The following is a 24413-nucleotide window of genomic DNA, read 5'->3' as shown; positions in this document are numbered from 1 at the left end:
CGGAGTCCCCGGGCGCTGCTCTGGAACTGCTCCCTACAAAGCCAGGCAGGACGCTGGGGGATCCTCCTCTCTGGGAGCAGCCTGTCTGCAGGGCAAGAAGCTCACACGGCTTCCACCTTCCTGGGTCTGACCTCGGAGCATTCAGCCTCCTCTGCCCCTCCGTGCGCTTCCCACAGCCAGTTCGCTCAGGCGGGGTCCTGGGGAAGCCAGAGGGTCCTGCCCCCCAACTCCGCAGTCAGACGTGACTCTCAGCCAGGCAGTAAAACAGAAGGTTTATTAGACGACAGGAACACGGTCTAACACAGAGCTTGTAGGTACAGAGAACAGGACCCCTCAGTCAGGTCTGTCTTGGGGGGCACGGACGCCAGAGCCCCATCTGGGCCTCCCTCCATTTCCCCAGCCAGCTCCAAACTGAAACTCTCTTGCCACTCCTCTGGCCTTTGTCTCTTTCCAGGGCCACGAGGCCACCTGATCTCTTTGTTCTCCAACACCTTCAGTTGGCACCTTTGCTGAGGAGGGCCCAGGCCATCAGTTGCCAGGAGACAGGGTGTTGGCCATTCTCCGTGCAGACACCATCACACTGGCCCTCTAGGGCTCTGCAACAATCACACCCCTTTATCACACCACCTAGATACTTAAGAAATGCATAGGGGAAACTGAGGCACCCACACAGTATTCAGAGAAAACATTAAGAACAGTCCCACTTCGTCACACCCAGGCTGCTGGCAGGACCAGGAGTCCCACATGTGCTGCAGACAGGCACACAGGCAAGGCTGGACGATCCAGCGGTGAAGACCCCGGCGGTGACCAGAACCCTTAACTGTATTAGGGTCTCCCATAGAGGCCCCCTGGGGAGCTGCCCGGGTGTGTGTGACGAAGCGGGACTGTTCTTAATGTTTCCTCTGAATATTGTGGGGGTGCCTCAGTTTCCCCTATGCAGTTCTTAAGTATCTAGGTGGTGGGATAAGGATGTATGATCCTTGCAGAGCCCTAGAGGGCAGGTGTGTGCATGGGTCTGGACACAGAGAATGGCCGACACCCTGTTTCCTGGCAACTGATGGCCTGGAAGGAGGAGAGCCAGGTGAAGGAGGCCAGGGGATGCCCAAGGAGCAGGCAGGGCCCCTCTGAGTCAGAGAGCAAAGGGGGCAGAAAGGCCGGGAGCATGGCCTGGAGCAGCGCCTCCTACCTGGTTCAGCTTTGGGGTAGCCGCTGCCTCAGTTTCCCCTTATACAGGTTGGATCTCCTGACCTTCCAGCCTGGTTTGGCTGCTGCAGCAACTTGGTCCTCTGGCCCCTTTCAGGGATCTGAGTCCGAAACAAAGTCTTCACCCCCATCTCAAACTGAGCCCAGCCCCTCTTCCCTGCCAGTGGGGCTAGCTGTCCTCAGCCCCTCACGGGCGCCTTTGCTCCCTACTGAGCAGCAATTCCCAGGATTTCCTACCTGGAGCCTCCCTTCTCTCTGATGCCCTATCCCCCCCCTCACCTTAACTGCATGACCACCCTGTCATGGGACTTTGCTCATTTTCCCACCTGGGGAGGGGTGTGGAGTGTGCCACAGGTGGGGCTGGAGACATCTCCCCTTAAAGGGCCAGTTGCCCTGTGACTGCCAGAGCGGGAGGCAATGGGTTTGTGGTCTGGGACTCAGCCAGCGGGGAGAAGCAGCACTGCTTGGCCAAGCAGATGGGAGGCACTAGAGAGCACCCTCACGTTTCTCCCGCGGAGCTCCCCACACACCCGGCCTTTCCCCAGCGACTCCCCGCAGGAAGAGGGGAGCCAAGGCTGGGGACAGGTGGACCAGTGAGAAAGGGGGGCAGGCTAGCATGCAGGGGCTGACAAGGGAGACCATGGAGGGGCGTCAGGAGGGGTGGGAGCCGCAGGGTGATAGACTGGAGCATGGTGGGGGTTGCTCGGAGCAGAGGTCAAGCGAAGGACCCTCCCCACACGCGGCCAGCGCCCGCCCCCCGCACTCAGAAGGAGTGAGATCTGAGTGCAGGTCAGCAGAGAGGAGAGGGCAGCGGTGTCACGGAGTCCGCAGCGGGTAGACAGATGGGAACGCCACCTTGGCCTGGCTGAGGTACAGGCAGTGGGGGGCTGCCTGCTTTGCTCAGCAAAATCCCCCAGAGCAGCCCGGTGGGGCAGCAGTTCCCACTGCATGTCCTGGCCCTCGCGGGGGAGATTTCCCCGGGTCCCCAGCTCCCGTGCAGGGAGGGTGTGTAATTAGCCCAGCGCGACTGGGTGACACGGAGCTGTCACTCGAACCGCTTTGAGTCCTTTAATAAATGAACGTGCTGCATGATATAACCACTGTAGCATGCGAAGAGCTGTCAGCAGAATTTATTGATGCCACAAGAGACGGTCAGAGTCAGTGGGAAAAAATGCAAAGATTTATGGACTCGCAAAGGTCTTTTCTTTCCCTTCCGCCAGCGCCTAAGAATCCCCCATTGTTCTCACCAGCGCCGGCAGGACAGCCAGGGAGAGCAAGGGCAGGGCGCTCCCCCTCTGCCGGGGCTCCCTACCACCCTGCCCCTGAGGGGCTGTCTGTCCTGGGGGGAAAGGAAGCCCAGGCTCCATGTACGTCCCCGCAGCATGGCATCCCCTGCTCTGCTCCTCCAGGGCCCAGCTCCACCCCGTAGCCCTGGCTTCACCGACACCACAGGGCTCAGAGCTCAGCTGGCGACGGGGCCCAGGGTGGCCTCAGGATGGCCCCCACCCCTGGCTCCTGGCGCTCCAAACCCAGCGATTTAACAGAGTTTCTGTATTGTAGCTGCAGCCCTGGAGTCAGTGACCTCCCTGCTGCTCTGCGCCACTGTTCACCCCCCTGCACCCATGCCAGGGCTCCCACCCCGCTCCTGCTCCCTCAGCCTCACCTGCTGGGATCCCGCCCCCTGCACCTGTCCAGGACGTGCTCTGGGGGCAAAGGGGGGGCAGTCCCATGCACTGAGCGTTAAACGGCACCCAGCTTGGGGGAGACCAGATCAGCAGGGAGGACTTTCCCGCTCCCGGCTGCCCACGTGCTTGCTTTTGGTGCCCAGGTCCGTTCCTTGCCCACCAGGCCCATGTATCTGCAGTTGTACCCCCTGGCCTAGCGTGGCAGCAGACCTCACAGGCCAAGCAGCGTCGGTGCAGTACTGGCATGGGAGAGCTTCCCTGATGGAAAACCCAGGCCGCCGACAGCGCTGGTGGGGCCGTCCTGCCCTTGGAGCTAGTGCTGGCCCCGATGCCCAAGAAAGGCACTAGGGGGCGCTATGCTGCAGGCGCTGTCCCCGCACAGTCAGTGCTGGCCCCAGTGCTCCAGGGGGCGCTGTGCTGCCGGGAGCAGGGTGGGGGCTCAGTAGGGGGCGCTCTCCCCACACAGTCAGTGCTGGCCCCAGTGCTCCAGGGGGCGCTGTGCTGCCGGGAGCAGGGTGGAGGCTCAGTAGGGGGCGCTCCCCCCACACAGTCAGTGCTGGCCCCAGTGCTCCAGGGGGCGCTGTGCTGCCGGGAGTGGGGTGGGGGCTCAGTAGGGGGCGCTCCCCCCACACAGTCAGTGCTGGCCCCAGTGCTCCAGGGGGCGCTGTGCTGCCGGGAGCAGGGTGGGGGCTCAGTAGGGGGCGCTCCCCCCACACAGTCAGTGCTGGCCCCAGTGTTCTAGGGGGCGCTGTGCTGCCGGGAGCGGGGTGAGGGCTCAGTAGGGGGCTCCCCCCACACAGTCAGTGCTGGCCCCAGTGTTCTAGGGGGCGCTGTGCTGCCAGATCTACTGGCTTTTGGCTGGCATATAAACTGGTGCTGGCAGAGGGAGCTGGGCTCCTTTTGACACTGGGGTGTCACATCCTCACCTCCGTGGCCCCACCCCCCGTGCCGTTAGCACCCTCTCCCCCCCGCCTGATGCGGAACGCCCTAGATGGAGCACACCCCGAGGAGCTGGACTCACTGGCCACGGCTCTGGTACAATTACACACTGGCCCTAATGGGAAGCAGATGCGCTGGAGACGGGGCGCAAGGACAGAAGCGATGTCCGGAAGAGAGGGAGCGTGCAGCACGGGAGCCCTGGTCACATCCTCCTGCAGAATCAAAGCCAGATGGGCCAGGGCAAGGGCCGGGGCCAGAGCGGGACAGGACAGGGGCCGGAACAGCAGCCAGGGGAGGGGACGGGGGCAGAGGCAGGGCTCAAGGGGTCATGAGAGGGCACAGGACATAACCAGGGGACAGGACAGTGGCCAAGGCTGGAGAGGAAGCCAGGGCCAGGGAAGGGGCTGGAGCAGCAGCCAAGGGGCGCTGGGGCTGGAGATCACTCTCCGTGCTGAGAGGAGCTGCCCCCGGCAAGGAGGTGAGCCGGCCCCAGCCCAGAGGCCCAGAGCAGCCCTGGGGCAGGGAGCAGGCTGGATCCGAGACACAACCTCTGTCCAGAGAGACACGAGCGCTCGTTCCCCAGCCAGCATCTCTGATCTAGCTGTGAGCCCCAGGGAGCCTGCAGTGCGCTCCTGTGATGTTATTGATTTGAACTGGGACCGTATAGATCATTGTTGCAACCAAGGTCCTGTAGTGGCACCAAATCTTGTATAAAGGGGGTCAAATAAGGTGTCTCAGACAAGGTTATGGTTTGCTGGTTATGATTATGCTGTCTGTGTATGTGTATCATTTTTGTAGTTGAAGTTATGAATACTGGCTCTATACTGTCTGTAGTTCAAACTTGTGCTATGCTTCTGGGGGACACCCCAGACAAGAGGGTGCTATGCTTCTGGGGGACACCCCAGACAAGAGGGTGTCAGCTCTGCCTAGCCTGCTTGATGGCCCATTAAGGACCATCAGCGACACAACTGACCCATTGCGAGAAGGCAGATACGCCTTGGGACTCAGCAAGGTGTGCAGGGACCTGCCTTGGGACAGAGCTCTGAGGTTTTTCCAGGCCATGTGCTGGGTAGCTTGTCTTTGGGACAAAGAAAGCAGAGACCACATGGCAAGAGACTATAAAAACCTGCTGCAGCTCCTCCATCTGGTCTTCAATCCTGCTTCATACCTCGGGAGGGACTTTGCTACACTGAAGCTTTGAACGAAGGACTGATGACCCATCCCAGCTGTGGATGTTCTCCAGAGACTTGATTTGAGCCTGCAGCTTATTCCGTCACTGCTACAAGCCTGCACCAAGAACTTGGCCATCACTGTATGTCATTGATTCCAGTTAACCCATTCTCGCTCTCATCTCTAGCTTTTTCCTTTTATGAATAAACCTTTATGTGACGAAGTGGGACTGTTCTTAATGTTTCCTCTGAATAGTGTGGGGGTGCCTCAGTTTCCCCTATGCAGTTCTTAAGTATCTAGGGGGTGGAGTAAGGGTGTATGATCATTGCAGAGCCCTAGAGGGCAGGTGTGTGCAGGAGTCTGGACACAGAGAATGGCCAACACCCTGTTTCCTGGCAACTGATGGCCTGGGCCCTTCCCCCCCTGCAAGGTGAGAGCTGAAGGGTTGGAGAACAAAGGAATCAGGTGACCTCCTGGCCCGGGAAAGGAACAAAGCCCAGAGGAGGAGGGGCTGGAGGGGGTTTCAGTTTGGGGCTGGCTGGGACATGGAGTGAAGTGCAGACGTGGTTGTCTGGCTCACTGCCCCCCAAAATGGACCCAGCTGAGGGGTCCCGTTCTCTGCACCTGCAAGCTCTGTGTTAGACCATGTTCCTGTCATCTAATAAACCTTCTGTTTTACTGGCTGGCTGAGAGTCACGTCTGACTGCGAAGTTGGGGTGCAGGACCCTCTGGCTTCCCCAGGAGCCCCGCCTGAGCGGACTCGCTGTGGGAAGCGCACGGAGGGGCAGAGGATGCTGAATGCTCCGAGGTCAGACCCAGGAAGGTGGAAGCTGAGTGAGCTGCGTGTCCTGAAGACAGGCTGCTCACAGAAAGGCGACTGCCCCAGAGTCCTGACTGGCTTCATGGGGAGCAGTTCCAGAGCATCGCCCAGGGACTCCGTGACACTTTAGATTTTAGATTCTAAAGGATTGGCAACAGCATGATTTGTGGGTAAGATCTGATTTGTATATTGACCTGGGTCTGGGGCTTGGTCCTTTGGGATCGAGGGAACCTTTTTTCTTTTACTGGGGTGTTGGTTTTCATAACCATTCATCCCCACAACGAGTGGCACTGGTGGGGATACTGGGAAACCGGAGTGTCTCAGGGAATTGCTTGTGTGACTTGTGGTTAGCCAGTGGGGTCTTCTCTGTCTGTCTGGTTTGGTTTGCCTTAGAGGTGGAAAAACCCCAGCCGTGGGCTGTAACCGCCCTGCTTGAAGCAATTTGTCCTGCATTGCCGCTCTCCATTGGGTCCCGCCAGAACCAGCATCCTTACAGCTCCCCCGCCACATTGGGGAGGACGGGGGCCGGGCACCTGGCGCGATTACTAGGCCCAGGCTGACCTTTGTCAAGGAGTCACGGAGCCTCCTGCCCCAGCGCCCACGCGGCTGAGCCGGGCGCCTCTGTCTCGGAGGATGGGGATGGAGACAGCTGAGCCCTGAGTCGTCTGCCCCCAGCAGCCTTTGCTGCTTTGCGAGGCGAGCGCCTCTGCTCCGTGCTGCATGAGCTGCAGCCTCCGCTCCTCGCCCGCCTCCGCCCCTAGGCAGAGCCAGCTGCAGTAGCCCCAGCTGGAGGGGCCAAGGACCGGGGCTCAGTGGCAAGGCCTGGCTGGAGAGGAGAGGGCGCAGGCGGGTCACTGGGCGTCCCTGCTGCAGTGTGTCGGGGAGCAGCAAGGATCCTGTGCCCGGCCTTGCCAGATGCCCTCACGCCCGGGCACACAAGTGCAGGGGTGAGGTGCCTCTGCCTAGCAGCATTACCCTCTGCCTTCCCTGCACCGGGTGATGGGGGAGCACCAGCTGAGACCCAGACAAAGGGCCCCCAGTGTTGGAGTCCCCGGGCCTTCTCCCATCTGCATTGACAAGGAGCCCGGCTCTGGGATCCCCGTAGGAGACTGGGAGAGACTGACTCCCACACCTTGGCTGGAGCAGGGGCAGGAGCAAAGCCAAGCTGCCAACCTCGCTAGCCACCTTCCCAGCATGGTCCTCAGCCCTGCGCTGCAGGGACAGGTGGGTCAGCAGCCTCACAGGTGACTGCGGGGCCCTGCAGCAGGACGGGGGGGTCCGTTCTGTGCACTCCCCTGAGGACGTTGCTCCAGGTCCCCCAAGACTTGCCTGGCTGTGTAGTGTGAAGGGTGGGAGCCCGGGTGCCCCCTCTCTGCTGGGTGTGGGCGAGGAAGGAGGCTGGAGGCAGACGGTGGTGGGTGAGATCGCTGGGTCTCCCACACTTCAGGGGGGCCGGTCTCTCTGAAGGAGGTCCCGTGATCTAGGGGGCCAGCCCAGCTCTCCTAACCCCTCCTTATGGGGCATGATGACCCTAGTCCCACCATCACCAGGGACCTGTTGACGTCACTAAATGCAACTCCAGGCAGAGAACAGGAACTGATCACCGTGTCCTGGGCCCAGAGCCTCGGCCAGCCACAGCATTCAGCAAGGGCCGGCAGGCCGGCAAACACCACGCTGAGTTCGGAGACGGGCTCACCGGACTCAGCGTGGGGCAGAAGCAGAGGGAGCCCGCAGGGCAGGGCCATGCTCAGCCTTCCGAGCTACCGTACAGCCCTGGCGCAATTCCTGGCGCAGTTAGCAGTGACCCGTTTAATGTTGACGGGGGAGCGGGTCTGTGCGTGGAGATGCAGCCTGGCCCCTGCTCAGCCCCAGGGTGGGCTGGGAGGGGCCGTGCCAAGGACGACCTTGGCTTCTGGCTGTCACCTTGCAAGCGTGTTGGGAAGCCAGTGGGGATTAAGCCGCCCCGGTCGGCGTGCAGAGCCCTGCGCAGGGCTTGTGATCAGTGACTTGGCTGCGAGTCAGGCACTCCCACCAAAGGACTCAGCCACCGGCAAAGAGGATTAATTAACGTTTCCTTCTTAATCATTCCCTTTTCTGCTCGGCTCTAATCCGAGCTCCCTGGGACCAGCTGACTCCCCTAGTGCCCACTGAGCTGCGAAGCAGTGGCCAGGTTTGGTGCTAAGCCCCGCTCGCCCCAGCCGCGCCAGGACGCTGGTGTGCACTCCATGTGGTGCCATCTCCCAAGGGGGGCTGCCTCCAGCAGCTCGGTGTCACCTGGGGAGGGGGGATCTCCCTTTGACGAAGCGGGACTGTTCTTAATGTTTCCGTTTCCTCTGAATAGTGTGGGGGTGCCTCAGTTTCCCCTATGCAGTTCTGAAGTATCTAGGTGGTGGGGTAAGGGTGTATGATCATTGCAGAGCCCTAGAGGGCAGGTGTGTGCAGGGGTCTGGACACAGACAATGGCTGACACCCTGTTTCCTGGCAACTGATGGCCTGGGCCCTTCCCCCCTGCAAGGTGAGAGCTAAAGGGTTGGAGAACAAAGGAATCCTGTGACCTCCTGGCCAGGGAAAGGGGAAAGCCCAGGGGAAAAGGGGCTGGAGGGAGTTTCAGTTTGAGGCTGGCTGGGACATGGAGTGAAGGGCACACGTGGTTGTCTGGCTCACTGCCCCCCAAAATGGACCCAGCTGAGGGGTCCTGTTCTCTGCACCTACAAGCTCTGTGTTAGACCATGTTCCTGTCGTCTAATAAACCTCTGTTTTACTGGCTGGCTGAGAGTCACGTCTGACTGCGCAGTTGGGGTGCAGGACCCTCTGGCTTCCCCAGGACCCCGCCTGGGTGGACTGGCTGTGGGAAGTGCACGGAGGGGCAGGGGAGGCTGAATGCTCCGAGGTCAGACCCAGGAAGGTGGAAGCCGTGTGAACTGTGTGTCCTGCAGACAGGCTGCTCCCAGAGAGGAGACTTCCCCAGCGTCCTGCCTGGCTGCGTAGGGAGCAACTCCAGAGCAGCGCCCGGGGACCCCGTGACACTCCCATTCCTCCCCCCCCCCACAGCCCTAGGGTGCTGCCACTCACGAGGCTCTAACGTTCCACGCTCCGAGAGTGGCGGGGGCGTTTGTCAGCACCCCCAGCCCCGGGGGTCCCCTCAAAGGGCAGCCAGGAGAGTAATTGACAATTACATTAAAAAAAAAAAAAGCTCCAGCCACAGCTGAGCTCCACGAACCTTTATTGACAGGAGCAAATTCCTGCGCTGGACACAGGCCTGGCACCGGGGGCGATGCTGGGAGACTCAGCGTGAACCTCCCCTGGGTCCACACTCCACACACCCTGGGGAAAGGCATCACAGCAAAAGTGCATCACCCACACGTCCTGGGCAGAAACTCGCAGTCTGTTCCCCGAAAGGGGGGCTCACAACTCCTGCTGGACACAAATCGACCCGTCTCCGGAGGCCCACAGGGAACCCGGCCGCAGCAGGAGCCCACCTGGCCTCTGGGGCACAGTAGAGAGCTCACGCCGCTCGTCCAGCTTTCACACCGCTGTGCGTCCCCTTGCCGATCGCCCTGTGCCTCCGGCAGCGCCCTCGTGGGTCAGTGACTCGCACCCCGCCCCGGCATTGGAAGGGCTGGAGACGCCCCGAGCCAGGCACTGATGGACCCAGCGCCAGAGGGAGGGCACCGTGAATGCTGGAACCGATTGTTCTGCCGAGCCGCTGGCATGGGCCTGATTTGACGGGACCTGCCCCAGGTCTCCGTAAAGGCTCTGGACTCACAGCCGCAACCGGAGGTCTAGGCGCTCACTCATCTCCGTCTGTGGCTGTGCAGCCCACCCGTGGGGGGGAGGGGGCAGGTCACAGACCCCGGGGGGATCCTGGCCCTTAGGGAAGTCACTTAGGCCGCATTTCCTTGTCTTCGGCCTGGCCGGGATTTTACCCACGCTCTGCCCCCGGCAGGGGAACTGCGGGAAATGGACACGATGGCAACCTTTTCCTACAGAGTCCGACCCACGCCTCCAACACAGAACATGCCAGAGGCAAAGCAGGGGAGTGCTGGAGGGAGGCTAATGCAGCCAGTCTGAATGCACTGCCGTGCACCCAGTCGAGCCCCCCTCCTGCCCTGGGGACAGAGCATGCTTCAGGTGCAGGGACAGGTAGGACAGGCCAGAGATCGGCCAGAAACGAGCATTTCCAGCAAGAAAGGGGCTGGCAAGCCTCACCACGCTGATCTTGGAGTTTTCCCCTTTGAGTCTTGCACAGCATCTTCCCGGTGGCCTCCGTGACAAGGTAGCAGGACTGGGGGGCACAGTGTGGGGTAGGGCTGCTTCCAACCCATCTGGGGAGTGTGCGTCACACACCAGCCAGATCAACTAACCAGCGCCCCGGGGTACTAGCACCTCAGAGGCTACTAGCCAGCCCTGTGCCTTCTTTTCAGCTGTCACACGCAGCTCTGCCAGTCCAGGCGTCCCTGTCCCAGGTCATGGCGAGGGCTCAGCACCAGAGCTGAAGGGCCAAAGCAGCTCGGGGACCCCAGTCAGGAAGGTAAGTGACACCTTAGGGAGCTGGGGGGCCTGCGGTGACCACGATCTTTGGGGATGCCCTACCACATCAGCTGGCCTCCCCTGGCCCCGATCCTCCCCGGAGCACGGAGCAAACCTGCGTCACTCTGTGCAGACACCCAGAGCACCACCCTCCTGCCCCGGCGAGGTTGCAGCTGGATTCCTGCGATGTTTGCGTTCAGCGGCGCGTCCCCTAGGCAGCGCCAGGCACTGGGCACTTCCCGCAGCGCCGGGCCAAGCAGCTGCCTGGAGCGTGGCCGACGCGGACGCTGGATGATGGCACTGGGATAACCTCTCCTGAGCCATTCCTGGGATGCCTCCGCCGCTCTCACGGCCCGTTTGGCATCGGCTCAGTCATGCTAAACTTCTGACCCTTGCTGAGGAATCCAAGCGCCCCCCTCCCGCCCCCCCGAGGCCGAGGCGGCGCCGGGAGATTCCTCTGCACACAGCTCTGGATTCACAGCCTCGCTGAAATCTCCCCACAGGCTGATGACGCTGGGCCCGGGCCCGGTGGGGGCCGCGCATTGACTAGCTGATGGATGGCAAAACCACCAGGTCCCTTCCGACCTTCTGTCTGGTGCCAGCTGGTGCTCCCCTCCCCCTCTCAGCGTCTGGGCTGGCCGCCCAGGTCCGTGCCAGGCCTTCCGTGCCACCTGCTTCTCCAGTGCAATTGGGCAGCTCATCTCTGCAGCTAGCCTGCTTCGTTCTCCTCCCCACCCATGGAGGTTTGGCTGGATCGTCTGAAGGATGGACGCTCGCCCTGAGCAGCGCCGGCCCCGGGGCCCAGCTTACATTCCAGAGCCAAGCCAGCCAGCGAGGGCTCTCCAGGTGCAGAGAACATGTGGCAGCTCCCTCCCGCGCCCCGCTGCAGGGAGGGCCCTCGCTGCGCCCCGCCCATCAGCCATTTCCCCCAACTGACCCGTCTCTCCGCCAGCCACGTTCCTCGGCTACAGTCTGCGAAACGGGGCCTGCTCCTGACTCTCCCTAAGACACCAGCCCCGGCGAGCAGGTCCCCGCAGTGTTATCACGAATGATTCTAACGCAGCCTTTGTATTGCCATAGAGTCCCAGAGCCCCAGTCACGGACCGCGACCCTGCTGTGCTCGGAGCTGTACAAACACAGGGCCAAACGTGCTGGAAATCTCAGGCTGAGGCTAGCGATGGCAGATGGTGTCACGGAGTCCCTGGGCGATGCTCTGGAACTGCTCCCCATGAAGCCAGTCAGGACTCTGGGGCAGTTGCCTTTCTGTGAGCAGCCTGTCTTCAGGACACACAGCTCACACAGCTTCCACCTTCCTGGGTCTGACCTCGGAGAATTCAGCATCCTCTGCCCCTCCGTGCGCTTCCCCCCAGTGAGTCCGCTCAGGCGGGGCTCCTGGGGAAGCCAGAGGGTCCTGCACCCCAACTTCGCAGTCAGACGTGACTCTCAGCCAGCCAGTAAAACAGAAGGTTTATTAGACGACAGGAACATGGTCTAAAACAGAGCTTGCAGGTGCAGAGAACGGGACCCCTCAGCTGGGTCCATTTTGGGGGGCAGTGAGCCAGACAACCACGTCTGCACTTCACTCCATGTCCCAGCCAGCCCCAAACTGAAACCCCCCCCCAGCCCCTCCTCCTCTGGGCTTTGTTCCTTTCCCCGGACCAGGTGGTCACCTGATTCCTTTGTTCTCCAACCCTTCAGCTCTCACCTTGCAGGGGGGAAGGGCCCAGGCCATCAGTTGCCAGGAAACAGGGTGTTGGCCGCTCTCTGTGTCCAGACTCCTGCACACACATGCCCTCTAGGGCTCTGCAATGGTCATACACCCTTACTCCACCCCCTAGATACTTAAGAACTGCCTACGGGAAACTGAGGCACCCCCCCACTATTCAGAGGAAACATTAAGAACAGTCCCACTTCGTCACAGATGGATCCGGCCAGCTGGCCAGGGCAGCCCAGGGAACCAACGAGCCAGGGCTGGTCAGCGTGGCTAGCTGTGGTGTGGCCACAGCAGGTGTTGTGTAGGCCTCACTGTCACGGAGTCCCCGGGTGCTGCTCAGGAACTGCTCCCCACGAAGCCAGTCAGGGCTCTGGGGAAGTCTCCTCTCTGGGAGCAGCCTGTCTGCAGGACACACAGCTCACACGGCTTCCACCTTCCTGGGTCTGACCTCAGAGCATTCAGCATCCTCTGCTCCTCTGTGCGCTTCCCACAGCGAGTCCGCCCAGGTGGGGTCTTGGGGAAGCCAGAGGGTCCTGCACCCCAACTTCGCAGTCAGACGTGACTCTCAGCCAGACAGTAAAACAGAAGGTTTATTCGACGACAGGAACATGGTCTAACACAGAGCTTGCAGGTGCAGAGAACAGGACCCCTCAGCTGGGTCCATTTTGGGGGGCAGGGAGCCAGACAACCACGTGTGCACTTCACTCCATGTCCCAGCCAGCCCCAAAATGAAACTCCCTCCAGCCCCTCCACCTCTGGGCTTTGTCCCTTTCCCGGGCCAGGAGGGCACCTGATTCCTTTGTTCTCCAACCCTTTAGCTCTCACCTTGCAGGGGGAAAGGGCTCAGGCCATCAGTTGCCAGAAAACAGGGTGTCGGCCATTGTCTGTGTCCAGACCCCTGCACACACCTGCCCTCTAGGGCTCTGCAAGGATCATACACCCTTACCCCACCACCTAGATACTTAAGAACTGCCTAGGGGAAACTGAGGCACCCCCACACTATTCAGAGGAACCATTAAGAACAGTCCCACTTCATCACACTCACTGCAGAGGAGAGTTTTAAGGCGGGAGCTGGAGAAGGTGGCTTTGCGGGTGTTTATGGGGAGCTGCCCCCAGGGGTGAGGGGCAGTGTGGGGGAAAGCACCCAGGGGCTAATTTGAAGGGGTGGGCGACCGGGTGTGGCCATCGGGACAGCGGTGGGGATGGTTTGGCCGTCCCGTGCCTCGGGGCGGGAGGGAAGAGGCCAGGATGTGGATCGTGCCTGGGTCCCCCTCTCAGCGAGCAGGGCTGGTGCATGCCTTGCAGGATGGCAATGGGGGCCAACTCCGCCATCCCTGCTGGGAGGTCCCACGCAGCTCCCTGTGCTCCTGTCCCACTGGGGGGACTGGGGGAGTCCCTCCACTGGGCATCTCTGTGGGAGTAGCCGGGGGAGTGCCCAGCCGGATGCAGGGGAACAGCCCATAAGGCACCAGTCAGCCCCTCCAAACAGGACGAAGACCCAGCGCGTGACAGCCTGGGTCCGGAGTAGACACTGGGCATGGAAACCTCCATGGCAGCAGCCCAGGCCCTCATGTTCTCCCCTGTGCCCAGGTAGTGCCCTTGGCTCTACTAAGATAGGCTAATCCCGTGTGCGGCCCGTCCCCCGGGTACCCGGGCAATTGTGCATCACATTTCTGACAAGAGCCCCCGGCACGGCAAAGGCGCTGGAACGTAGGAAAGTTTAACCAAACAATCAGAGTGCTGAGGACAGGCCCCGGGCTGGGGTAGCAGGGGGCTGTGGGTCGGGATTGGGGGCATCGGCAGAGCTGGGGAGAGCCCAGGGCTGGGGTAGCAGGGGGCTGTGGGTCGGGATTGGGGGCATCAGCAGAGCTGGGGAGAGCCCAGGGCTGGGGTAGCAGGGGGCTGTGGGTCGGGGCTGAGGGGCACCGGCAGAGCTGTGGGTGGGGAGCCCAGGGCTGGGATAACAGGGGGGCTGCAGGTCAGGATTGAGGTGCATCGGCAGAGCTGGGGAGAGCCCAGAGCTGGGGGAGCAGGGGACTGCGGGTCGGGGTTGGAGGCATCGGCAGAGCTGGGGGGAATCCAGGGCTGGGATAGCAGGGGGCTGTGGGTCAGGGCTGGGGGCATCGGCAGAGCTGGGGAGAGCCCAGAGCTGGGGTAACAGGAGGCTGCGGGTCGGGGTTGAGGGGCACCGGCAGAGCTGTGTGCCAGGCAGCCCAGGGCTGGCATTGCACAGGGCTCTGTGCCCTGGCAGAGCTGTGCCATACCGGGGGGGGGGGGGGGGACCAGGCAAAGCCCACACAAAGCTCTTAGCTGCAGCATAAATAATTTACCGTAAGTGTCAGCTTTCACCCAAGTAAAGAGGAACCAGGAGGAACTGTTGCTGGCTCCCCGGGGATGCTGCGTGGGGTCAGAGCCGGCGGGGGTACGCGTGGCTGTGGGCGCTGAACGCACCTGCTGAATGCAGCACTTTGCAGAGATGGTGCTAATGAAAAGGCAGCCGGTGCCCTTGAGTCACGGCATGCGCAAGGGAACCGGGGCTGCCATGACTGCTGAGAGCCGCGGGCGGGGGCCAGGCGGACGAGGCCAGGGGCCAGGCAGCAGGGATAGCCTGGCGTGCAACCAGGGTGCAGGGAGAACTGGCTCCCCGGCTCGATGGGGGACAGACGGTGGTGAGAGCATGCAGCTCAGAACTGCAGCCCGGCCTGCTAAGGCTTGTCTTTGGGGGGGTCTCTGGGATGTGGGAACATAGAAGACCCAGCACTGCCTGCAGGGGGAGAGAGGGCTTTTTAGGGCTCACACACAGCCTGGAAGGGCCAGTGGTGGCCACTGCAGAGGCCAGCTCTGACACCGCTTGGCTTTTCCTCTGCCACATGCAGAATCCTCTTCCCTGCACATACACCCAGACTCAGCTGCATTCATCACTGGAAGAGCCACAGCCTGGGCCTAGATGGGACCTTCCACCCCCAGGGAGCTGGATACGCTGGATCTGACCATTATCTGAGAATGGAGGAGAGGAAACAAGTTGCCCCGGCTGAGGAAAGAGGCCGTGGGCAGTGGCCAAGAGGGCTGGGCTGGCAAAGTGACCCCCGGAACGCGGTGAGCCACTGTTCCAGGGCATGGTTATTCTTTCCACTGTAAAGGGCCTGAGCCAGCAGGAGCCAGAAGAGCTGTGTGCACCCAGGACAGGAGGAAGGCCCCTGAAAAGCAAGGACAGCGCGCCCCGGCCGTCCCTGTGCGGCTCCCCAAGCCTTGCTCCTCCCTGGCAGATGTTTCTACTTGGCTCCTGGCAGCATTAGCAGAGAAAATTTCTTGGCTGGGGCTGCAGCGTTCACACAGCCTCGTCCCTCCACCCCTCCCCGGCGCTGGCCCGAGGTTCCTGGGGCTGGAGTCCAAACATTCCCCTTCTCCCTTGGAGAAAGGCTCCAGCCGGGGAGCGCGGTGGCGGCCAGGGCCCCGGGCCGCGCTTGGGGCTGGAAATGCTCCGGAAACGTTAATGCCTGTCAGATGGCGGCTTCCCAGCTCCACGCTGTTCTGCCCCGGCCCCCAGCAGCGCTCGCCGGAGGCGTGGGGCCTGGGAACCAGATCCACTGGGGCCGTTCCTGCCTGAGCCCTGGCAGGCAGTGGCTGGCACATGCCAGCTGGAAACGCCTGACCCTGCTGGGGAGGGCATGGGGTGCCAGGTGCCCCAGGAGCCAGTGGCACAAGGAGGAAAATGAAAGACCCAGCTGGCAATTCCTCAGACAGGGGCCAAGGTTTCGGTCCCCTCCCCGCTCAGCTCCCCCCTTGCCAACAGAGGGAAAAATCAAACATCCTGGCCCACACACCGCAGTCGCTTTGCTCGTGCAGAACGCCCTGGCCCTGACCTGGTTCTGGCTCTTCCATTGAGCGTATAAGCTATGTGGGGCAGGGACTGTCGCTGCTCAGGGTTTGTACAGCGCCTAGCGCATTGGGGCCCTGCTCCAGGCTGGTCCCTTGGCCCAGGAGTAACCGACACAATAATCATAAAGGTGCCCCATGGGGGAGGAGCCTGGGCTTTGCAGGTGGGGAATGGGAGAAAGCCAAAGCTACCGGCTCCAGAGGGGCTGCAGCTCATTAGGACAGTTGGGTCTGATGAGCAGTGAGAGGGGAAGTGCCAGGGACACGCCCCCCCCAGACTGACAGGAGCTGGGCTGCCAGCTCCACTCCTGGAGAGGGAGCGGGACGAGGGAGGGCAAAGCCGGGGACATCAGGACCAGAGACACCCTTGGGCCCCAGCCAGGCCTCCCCAGGAGGGCAGAGACGAATGTTTTGTCCAAGGCTTTGGGCTGCGTAGCCTAGGGCACGGCCCGGAGCTGCCGACCAGCCCCCCCTTACATCCTCCGGCTGGGGGCACCCAGACCCGCAAGTGGTCCCCTTCCTGGGGAAAGGGAGACCCTGCCCTGAGGCTGGCAGTGACTGCCCCCACCCTGAGACTCTCAGCCCCTGGCCTTGCTGTGGGCACGGGGCCCTACAGAGAAATGGTTGTAACGATGCTGGTTCTGGTGGGACCCAACGGAGAGTGGCAATGCAGGACAAATTGCTTAAAGCAGGGAGTTAGAGCCCAAGACTGGGGTTTTTCCACCTCTAAGGCAAACCAAACCAGACAGACAGAGAAGACCCCACTGCCTAACCACAAGTCACACAAGCAATTCCCTGAGACACTCCAGTTTCCCAGTATCCCCACCAGTGCCACTCGTTATGGGGATGAATGGTTATGAAAACCAATACCCCAGTAAAAGAAAAAAGGTTCCCTCAATCCCAAAGGACCAAGCCCCAGACCCAGGTCAATATACAAGTTAGATCTTACCCACAAATCACGCTGTTGCCAGTCCTTTAGAATCTAAAATCTAAAGGTTTATTCATAAAAGGAAAAAGATAGAGATGAGAGCTAGAATAGGTTAAATGGAATCAATGACATACAGTGATGGCCAAGTTCTTGGTTCAGGCTTGCAGCAGTGATGGAATAAGCTGCAGGTTCAAATCAAGTCTCTGGAGAACATCCACAGCTGGGATGGGTCATCAGTCCTTGGTTCAAAGCTTCAGTGTAGCAAAGTCCCTCCCGAGGTATGAAGCAGGATTGAAGACAAGATGGAGGAGCTGCAGCAAGTTTTTATAGTCTCTTGCCATGTGGTCTCTGCTTTCTTTGTCCCAAAGACAAGCTGCCCAGCACATGGCCTGAAAAAACCTCAGAGCTCTGTCCCTAGGCAGGTCCCTGCACACCTTGCTGAGTCCCAAGGCGTATCTGCCTTCTCGCAATGGGTCAATTGTATCGCTGATGGTCCTTAATGGGCCATCAAGCAGGCTAAGCAGAGCTGACAAAACTTGTCTGGAGTGTCACCCAGAAGCACAGCATAAGTTTGAAATACAGACAGTATAGAGACAATATTCATAACTTCAACTACCAAATGATACACACATATAGACAGCAAAATCATAACCTGCAAATCATAACTGTGACGAAGTGGGACTGTTCTTAATGTTTCCTCTGAATAGTGTGGGGGTGCCTCAGTTTCCCCTAGGCAGTTCTTAAGGATCTAGGTGGTGGGGTAAGGGTGTATGATCATTGCAGTGCCCTAGAGGGCAGGTGTGTGCAGGAGTCTGGACACAGAGAATGGCCGACACCCTGTTTCCTGGCAACTGATGGCCTGGGCCCTTCCCCCCCCTGCAAGGTGAGAGCTGAAGGGTTGGAGAACAAAGGAATCAGGTGACCTCCTGGCCCGGGAAAGGAACAAAGCCCAGAGGAGGAGGGGCTGGAGGGGTTTTTCAGTTTGGGGCTGGCTGGGACATGGAGTGAAGTGCAGACGTGGTTGTCTGGCTCACTGCCCCCCAGAATGGACCCAGCTGAGGGGTCCCGTTCTCTGCACCTGCAAGCTCTGTTTTAGACCATGTTCCTGTCGTCTAATAAACCTTCTGTTTTACTGGCTGGCTGAGAGTCACGTCTGACTGCGAAGTTGGGGTGCAGGACCCTCTGGCTTCCCCAGGAGCACCGCCTGAGCGGACTCGCTGTGGGAAGCGCACGGAGAGGCAGAGGATGCTGAATGCTCCGAGGTCAGACCCAGGAAGGTGGAAGCTGTGTGAGCTGTGTGTCCTGAAGACAGGCTGCTCACAGAAAGGCGACTACCCCAGAGTCCTGACTGACTTCATGGAGAGCAGTTCCAGAGCATCGCCCAGGGACTCCGTGACAACTGGTGGCAGCGGTGGGATGTACTGCACCCCGTGGATGGCGCTTCCTGCAGTAAGTGACTGGGGAGCAGTAACACGAAGGGGGATTGCCGAGGACCAGGCCTGCTGAAGGCCCAGAAAGGAGCGGTTTCGGGGGGCGGTTAACCCCTGGGAGTGTGTGACCAGCGAGAAGTACTGTGCAGTAATGGGGTCCCCCTGGGGACTGCAGTGAGCAGTCTCAGGGGCGGAGGAGTCTGCAGCTCGACCCTGGCAAAGAGGTGGTGACCTTGAGAAGGGCTGGCACACTAGGGGTTCTCCCTGGAAACCGTGGGGAGCTGAGAACACACGGGCCTGTGAGTCCACAACAACTTGGGAGGAGCGGAGTGATGGCCTGTCACCGTCTCCTTAAGAAGGACATTGTAACCCTGTGCAGAAAGAGAGGGTTGAGCATTGGAAAGTTCACCAAAGCAGAGTTAATCGTGCAGCTGGAGGAGGATGACCGCTCTAAGGAACAGATTCCTGACCCCAACTGGGGCTATAGCAGGATCTGGGAGCAGCTGAAGCGGGAGCCAGGCATCGCCAAGACTCCTGTCCCCGACCAGACGAGGGTCTTCATGATCGGGTTCCCCATCGGGGGATCAAGACGGACGGGATTGCAGCTGAGTCTGAGAGAGCAAGAGGACCGTGGGAGACAGCGAGAGCCCGAGAAAGAGCTGCAGAAGCAGCAGCAGCATGAACTGGCGGTGGTGGGGCGGAGAGGCCTAGGGGACCTCCCCGGGGTGAGTGGGGATAGATCCCGGGGGGCCAGTTCCGCAGGGAACCTCGAGACTAAATTGCTGCCCCTGGTTAAGGAGGGGGGGGGGTGTGGATGCCCACCTCACTGCCTTTGAGCAGGCTGGCGATTTGAACCAAGGGGACCCTGCGGAAAAGCCCCGGTGTCTAGCTCCCTTGCTGGGTCCCAAGGCCATAGACTCCGTCAGCCAGGTGGTTGGGGATGTGGACAGGCTCCCACTCCTGACCCCAACCTATATGTCTGTGTGGAGTTTCCTGGGGCCAGGCCCCCCGGACCTCCAGTGGGAGCAGAAGGTGATGGTCAATGGGGAGACATTCTTGGGGTGGCCAAAGGGCATGGGCTGCATAAACCTTCCCACATGCGGCCTGCGAGTGCTATCGACCACCCCTGATCTAAGGGAGGGCGTGAAACTGGAAGGGCCTGGTGTAACTCCTACCAAGGAATGGGAGAGATGCTGGGGCATCCATGGGAACGTTGGTGGCTTCGAACTTCCCCAGGTCACCGGCTAAAGTGACCCCGCTCAGTTCGATCTCGAAGGGGGGAGAGATGTGACGAAGTGGGACTGTTCTTAATGTTTCCTCTGAATAGTGTGGGGGTGCCTCAGTTTCCCCTAGGCAGTTCTTAAGGATCTAGGTGGTGGGGTAAGGGTGTATGATCATTGCAGTGCCCTAGAGGGCAGGTGTGTGCAGGAGTCTGGACACAGAGAATGGCCGACACCCTGTTTCCTGGCAACTGATGGCCTGGGCCCTTCCCCCCCTGCAAGGTGAGAGCTGAAGGGTTGGAGAACAAAGGAATCAGGTGACCTCCTGGCCCGGGAAAGGAACAAAGCCCAGAGGAGGAGGGGCTGGAGGGGTTTTTCAGTTTGGGGCTGGCTGGGACATGGAGTGAAGTGCAGACGTGGTTGTCTGGCTCACTGCCCCCCAGAATGGACCCAGCTGAGGGGTCCCGTTCTCTGCACCTGCAAGCTCTGTTTTAGACCATGTTCCTGTCGTCTAATAAACCTTCTGTTTTACTGGCTGGCTGAGAGTCACGTCTGACTGCGAAGTTGGGGTGCAGGACCCTCTGGCTTCCCCAGGAGCACCGCCTGAGCGGACTCGCTGTGGGAAGCGCACGGAGAGGCAGAGGATGCTGAATGCTCCGAGGTCAGACCCAGGAAGGTGGAAGCTGTGTGAGCTGTGTGTCCTGAAGACAGGCTGCTCACAGAAAGGCGACTACCCCAGAGTCCTGACTGACTTCATGGGGAGCAGTTCCAGAGCATCGCCCAGGGACTCCGTGACAATAACCTTGTCTTAGACACCTCATTTGACCCCCTTTACATAAGATTTGGTGCCACTACCGGACCTTGGTTGCAACGATGATCTATGCGGTCCCAGATTATGTCAAGAACGTCATAGTGGTGTCACGGAGTCCCCAGGCGCTGCTCTGGAACTGCTCCCTATGAAGCCAGGCAGGACTCTGGGGAAGTCTCCTCTCTGGGAGCAGCCTGTCTGCAGGACACACAGCTCACACAGCTTCCACCTTCCTGGGTCTGACCTCGGAGCATTCAGCATCCTCTGCCCCTCCATGTGCTTCCCATAGTGAGTCCGCCCTGGTGGGGCCCTGAGGAAGCCAGAGGGTCCTGACCCCCAACTCTGCAGTCAGACGTGACTCTCAGCCAGCCAGTAAAACAGAAGGTTTATTAGATGACAGGAACATGGTCTAAAACAGAGCTTGTAGGTGCAAAGAACAGGACCCCTCACCTAGGTCCATTTTGGGGGGCAGTGAGCCAGACAACCACGTCTGCACTTCACTCCATGTCCCCAGCCAGCCCCAAAGTGACTCACTCTCCACCTCCCCGCCCCCCTCCCGGGCTTTGTCCCTTTCCCGGGCCAGGAGGTCACCAGATTCCTTTGCTCTCCAACCCTTCAGCTCTCACCTTGCAGGGGGGAAGGGCCCAGGCCATCAGTTGCCAGGAGACAGAGTGTCGGGCATTTATGTACCCTGGCCCTTTGCTCTGCAACAATTACACCCCCTTATCCCACCACCTAGAGATTTAAGAAATGCATAGGGGAAACTGAGGCACCCCTACAGTAGTCAGAGGAAATATTAAGAACAGTCCTACTTCGTCACAAAAGGCCCTTCACCAAACAGGCTATGCTGGGCAAAAGGAGCAGGGCCCCGTGGCAGTGGGTGCTGGAGAGCCTGCTGGGGCGAGGACACGAGACATTCCAGCTTTGTCTCTGATTCCCCAGCCGCTCGCTCCGGCTGCCCCCCTCTCCCCCGGCACACACACTGGCCCCTGCAGCCAGAGGGCAGACCCTGGGGGTCCCATGGGGACACAGAGTCATGATCGTGGTGTTCGCATTTTCTAAGGCCAGGCCATGGCTTTTAAAAGGGAACCAAACTGGAGTGATGCCAGGAGTGGTGGGGCTAACAGCTCCTCCATGCCTCGCCAGAGACCAGGGGCCAGTACAGCTGGAGTGGCTGGACCGATGCCAACTCAAACCCTCTCCCCAGTGGTCAGGGGATGTGACCGATGCCGGGGGGAAAGGGGGGGCCACCAGGGACTCAAGGCTTCAGTGCTCATTTTCATAGGACCCACCCAGATCTCTCTAGCCTCTTCCGCTCCACGTCCTCATCCAGGCTGCAGCAGCCCCAGGCATGACCCCAAAAGCCCCGGCAGGGTGGAGCCTCTGAGAGTGTGAGAGCAGAGGCCTGGGGCAAGGTAGGTTCCCGTGTACCCCACACACAGGGCCCCTGAACTGCCAGCCATGGGCAGCCCTCAGCCCTGCCCCCTGAGACAGCCTCCCCCTGCCGCAGCGACAGGCCCTGTGCCGCGCTCACCCCACAGTCCTGCACCAACACCGCTGTCCAGCTATGCTACCGGGTGACCTCCCCGAGCCCTGCCATCCCTCTGTGTCTCCACTGGCTAGCAGTGGGATGGGAAGGACCCGGTGCCCGCTCTGGCAAGGGCCTTGAGCTGCACAGGGGAGGCTGGGAGTGGGCATGACTCTCCCTAATGTGATTCCAGCTCACCCATTACCAGGCCCCCCAGGGCTGCCGCCTCGCCCGCCCCCTCTCTCCTAATGGCTCTGTTAACGCAGCCCCGACTGGCAGCGTAACTCCTGGGCTGAACTTCAGCATCCTCCGTGGCTGCCTCCGTTAGGACCCTGTGGCTGCAGCTGGGGCGGTGCCTGGGCACCCAGACCCGGGCAGGGGTGCCAGGAGAGGAGCTGCCCACCCCCGAGGCTGCTAACCTGCCTACGAGATGGATTTGCGAGCTCGCCGCCCTGTGGTCCTGATGAGGTTGGCACAGTGCTAGCTACCGCCACCCCCTCCTGACCCGCAGCCCCCGCTACCGCCACCCATGGGCTCCCCACACGCATCTCTCCCAATGGCCCTCGATCCCGACCTGCAGCCCCTGCCCTCCCAGCCCTGGGTGCCCCACACATACAGCTCGGCCGGTGTCCCCCATCACAGCCCGCCACAAGCCCAGCCCTGCACCCCCTCTACACAGCCCTGCTCATGCCCCTCACGCTGGACCCACAGTCCCCTGCTATTCCAGCCCTGACCCCCGCCCCTGCCAGCGCCCCTCACTCCCCATCCGCAGCACCCACCCATACCCACGCATCCGCGTCCTGTCGGTTCCTCTCCCTCGCTGTGTGCTCTGCAGTGGCTGCCATATGGCCATGGCGGGGCCTGTCCTGCGTGAATGTCAGTGCCCCGGCAAACGGCCCTGCTCAGCCACGCGCAGACCCAGTGACAGCAGGAGGGCATTAGCCAAACGGGAAACAAACTAGCCCCTGCGCTCGGAAGCTGTTCCCGGCTCCGCCGAGGGCCGTAATGGCCTGAGCGAGCCCATAAATCCAGGGCAGGCTGCAGCTGTCTGGGCCAAGCCAGATGGGGCTGCCTCCTTGCACCGCTCGTTAGCAAGATGAGCCTGTTTACCAAGACTGCTCTGCATTAACCCCCCCGCTCCTGGCAGCCAGTCCCAACACAGCCCCTGCTCCCTGGCCCGGAGGTTGGGGGCATCAGCCCCATCCACCCCTCCCACTGCCAGCCAGTCAGCACAGCCTTCCCCAACCAACCAGCCAAAGCCCACATGTTACACTGCAGGGCCCCCGGGGTGGGTCACAGGGCTAGAGATGGAGACGCCCTCCTGGGCCCATCCAACAGCGCTTTGCCCACGTGGCAGAGCTGCCGGCCCTTCCCTGGGGGAAGATTCCCAGCCGGATGCACTCCCCCGTCGAGACGTTTCCCCGAGGTCCCATCCCACCCCCTGGTTTCACCCCAGCGATCACTCTGCCTGCCTGGTGTTTGCACCCAGCACCTCAGCCCGTCCCTTCCCCCTTATCATGTAGCCGAGCTGGACGGAGTCGGCTGTTCCATCCCTCCACTGCGGGTCTTCTCGGAGCTCCGGCCAGCTTGTCGTGCTGACTGGTGTCAGGAGGCCAGGAGGGGCCTCTCCAGAGCTGTAGAGAGAGGGACTGTCCCGCCCTGCTCCAGGATGAGGGGGCGCTGAATATACCCATGTTCCCACCAGGCACTTCCAGCCCACGCTCAATCCCCCCATCTCCCAGCAAGTCACCATGGGATTCATGTCAGAGATCCAGCCAGGCACGTTCTCCGTGCTGTGGACCCCAGGATCAGAGCCTGGGGGCAGAGCCGGGATCCTCCTCCTCTCCCTGCCAGGGCCAACCGGACTTGGCACAGCACGGTGGGCGGAAGCGCCTACCCAGGGACCCCAGTACTGGGGAGGGGATTCGCAGGCCGCTGGGAGCTCCCAAGGCTCAGCTAGTGAAAGAGCAAAGCTGGTACGGGCCAGGCCACGTTTCGGTAATTGTGCCCCCTGCCCATGGCACAGAGCAGGGCGTCCCGGTGATGGGCCGTCAATTATGGAAGGCCGCAAGAGACAGACCTGCAGGGTGTCGGGTGCCACCTTTCCGACAGCTCCCTCTGCCACCGGGGTGAGCCCAAGGACAGGGCGTGCCGCTCTGGCAAATTAGGCCTTAGTGGAAAAAGCAGAGCACAAAGAGCTAGGGGGAGGCCACGTTGGCTGGGGACCGAGCGCCCTGCACACTGGGGTCGGCTGGGGGCTGCTCCAGCCCCTCATGGGGGTTCCCACGCTCAGAGCTGGCGGCAGGGGCTCATTACAGGGAACCATAAACACAGAGGTCCTGACTCCCCCAGCACAGGTGTGGCCTGGGCCCCCCGGCCCCCGTTCCCTTCCAAGGTGGGGTGAGCGTGGTGCCCTGCCGTGGGAGCGGATGCCAGCACTGCCCAGCCGGGCGTGAGCGATGCCAACAGACAGTTTAATGCAGAGAGCGGCTCTTTCAGGGCCGCATTTCAGGAGGCGTCAGAAGACGCGTCTGTTTACTGGCGACACGGAAAGGGCTGTAA

The sequence above is a fragment of the Caretta caretta genome, chromosome 9 (assembly GCF_965140235.1).
Source record: "Caretta caretta isolate rCarCar2 chromosome 9, rCarCar1.hap1, whole genome shotgun sequence".
In the NCBI taxonomy this organism is placed as follows: Eukaryota; Metazoa; Chordata; order Testudines; family Cheloniidae; genus Caretta; species Caretta caretta.
This window is presented reverse-complemented; position numbering follows the sequence as displayed.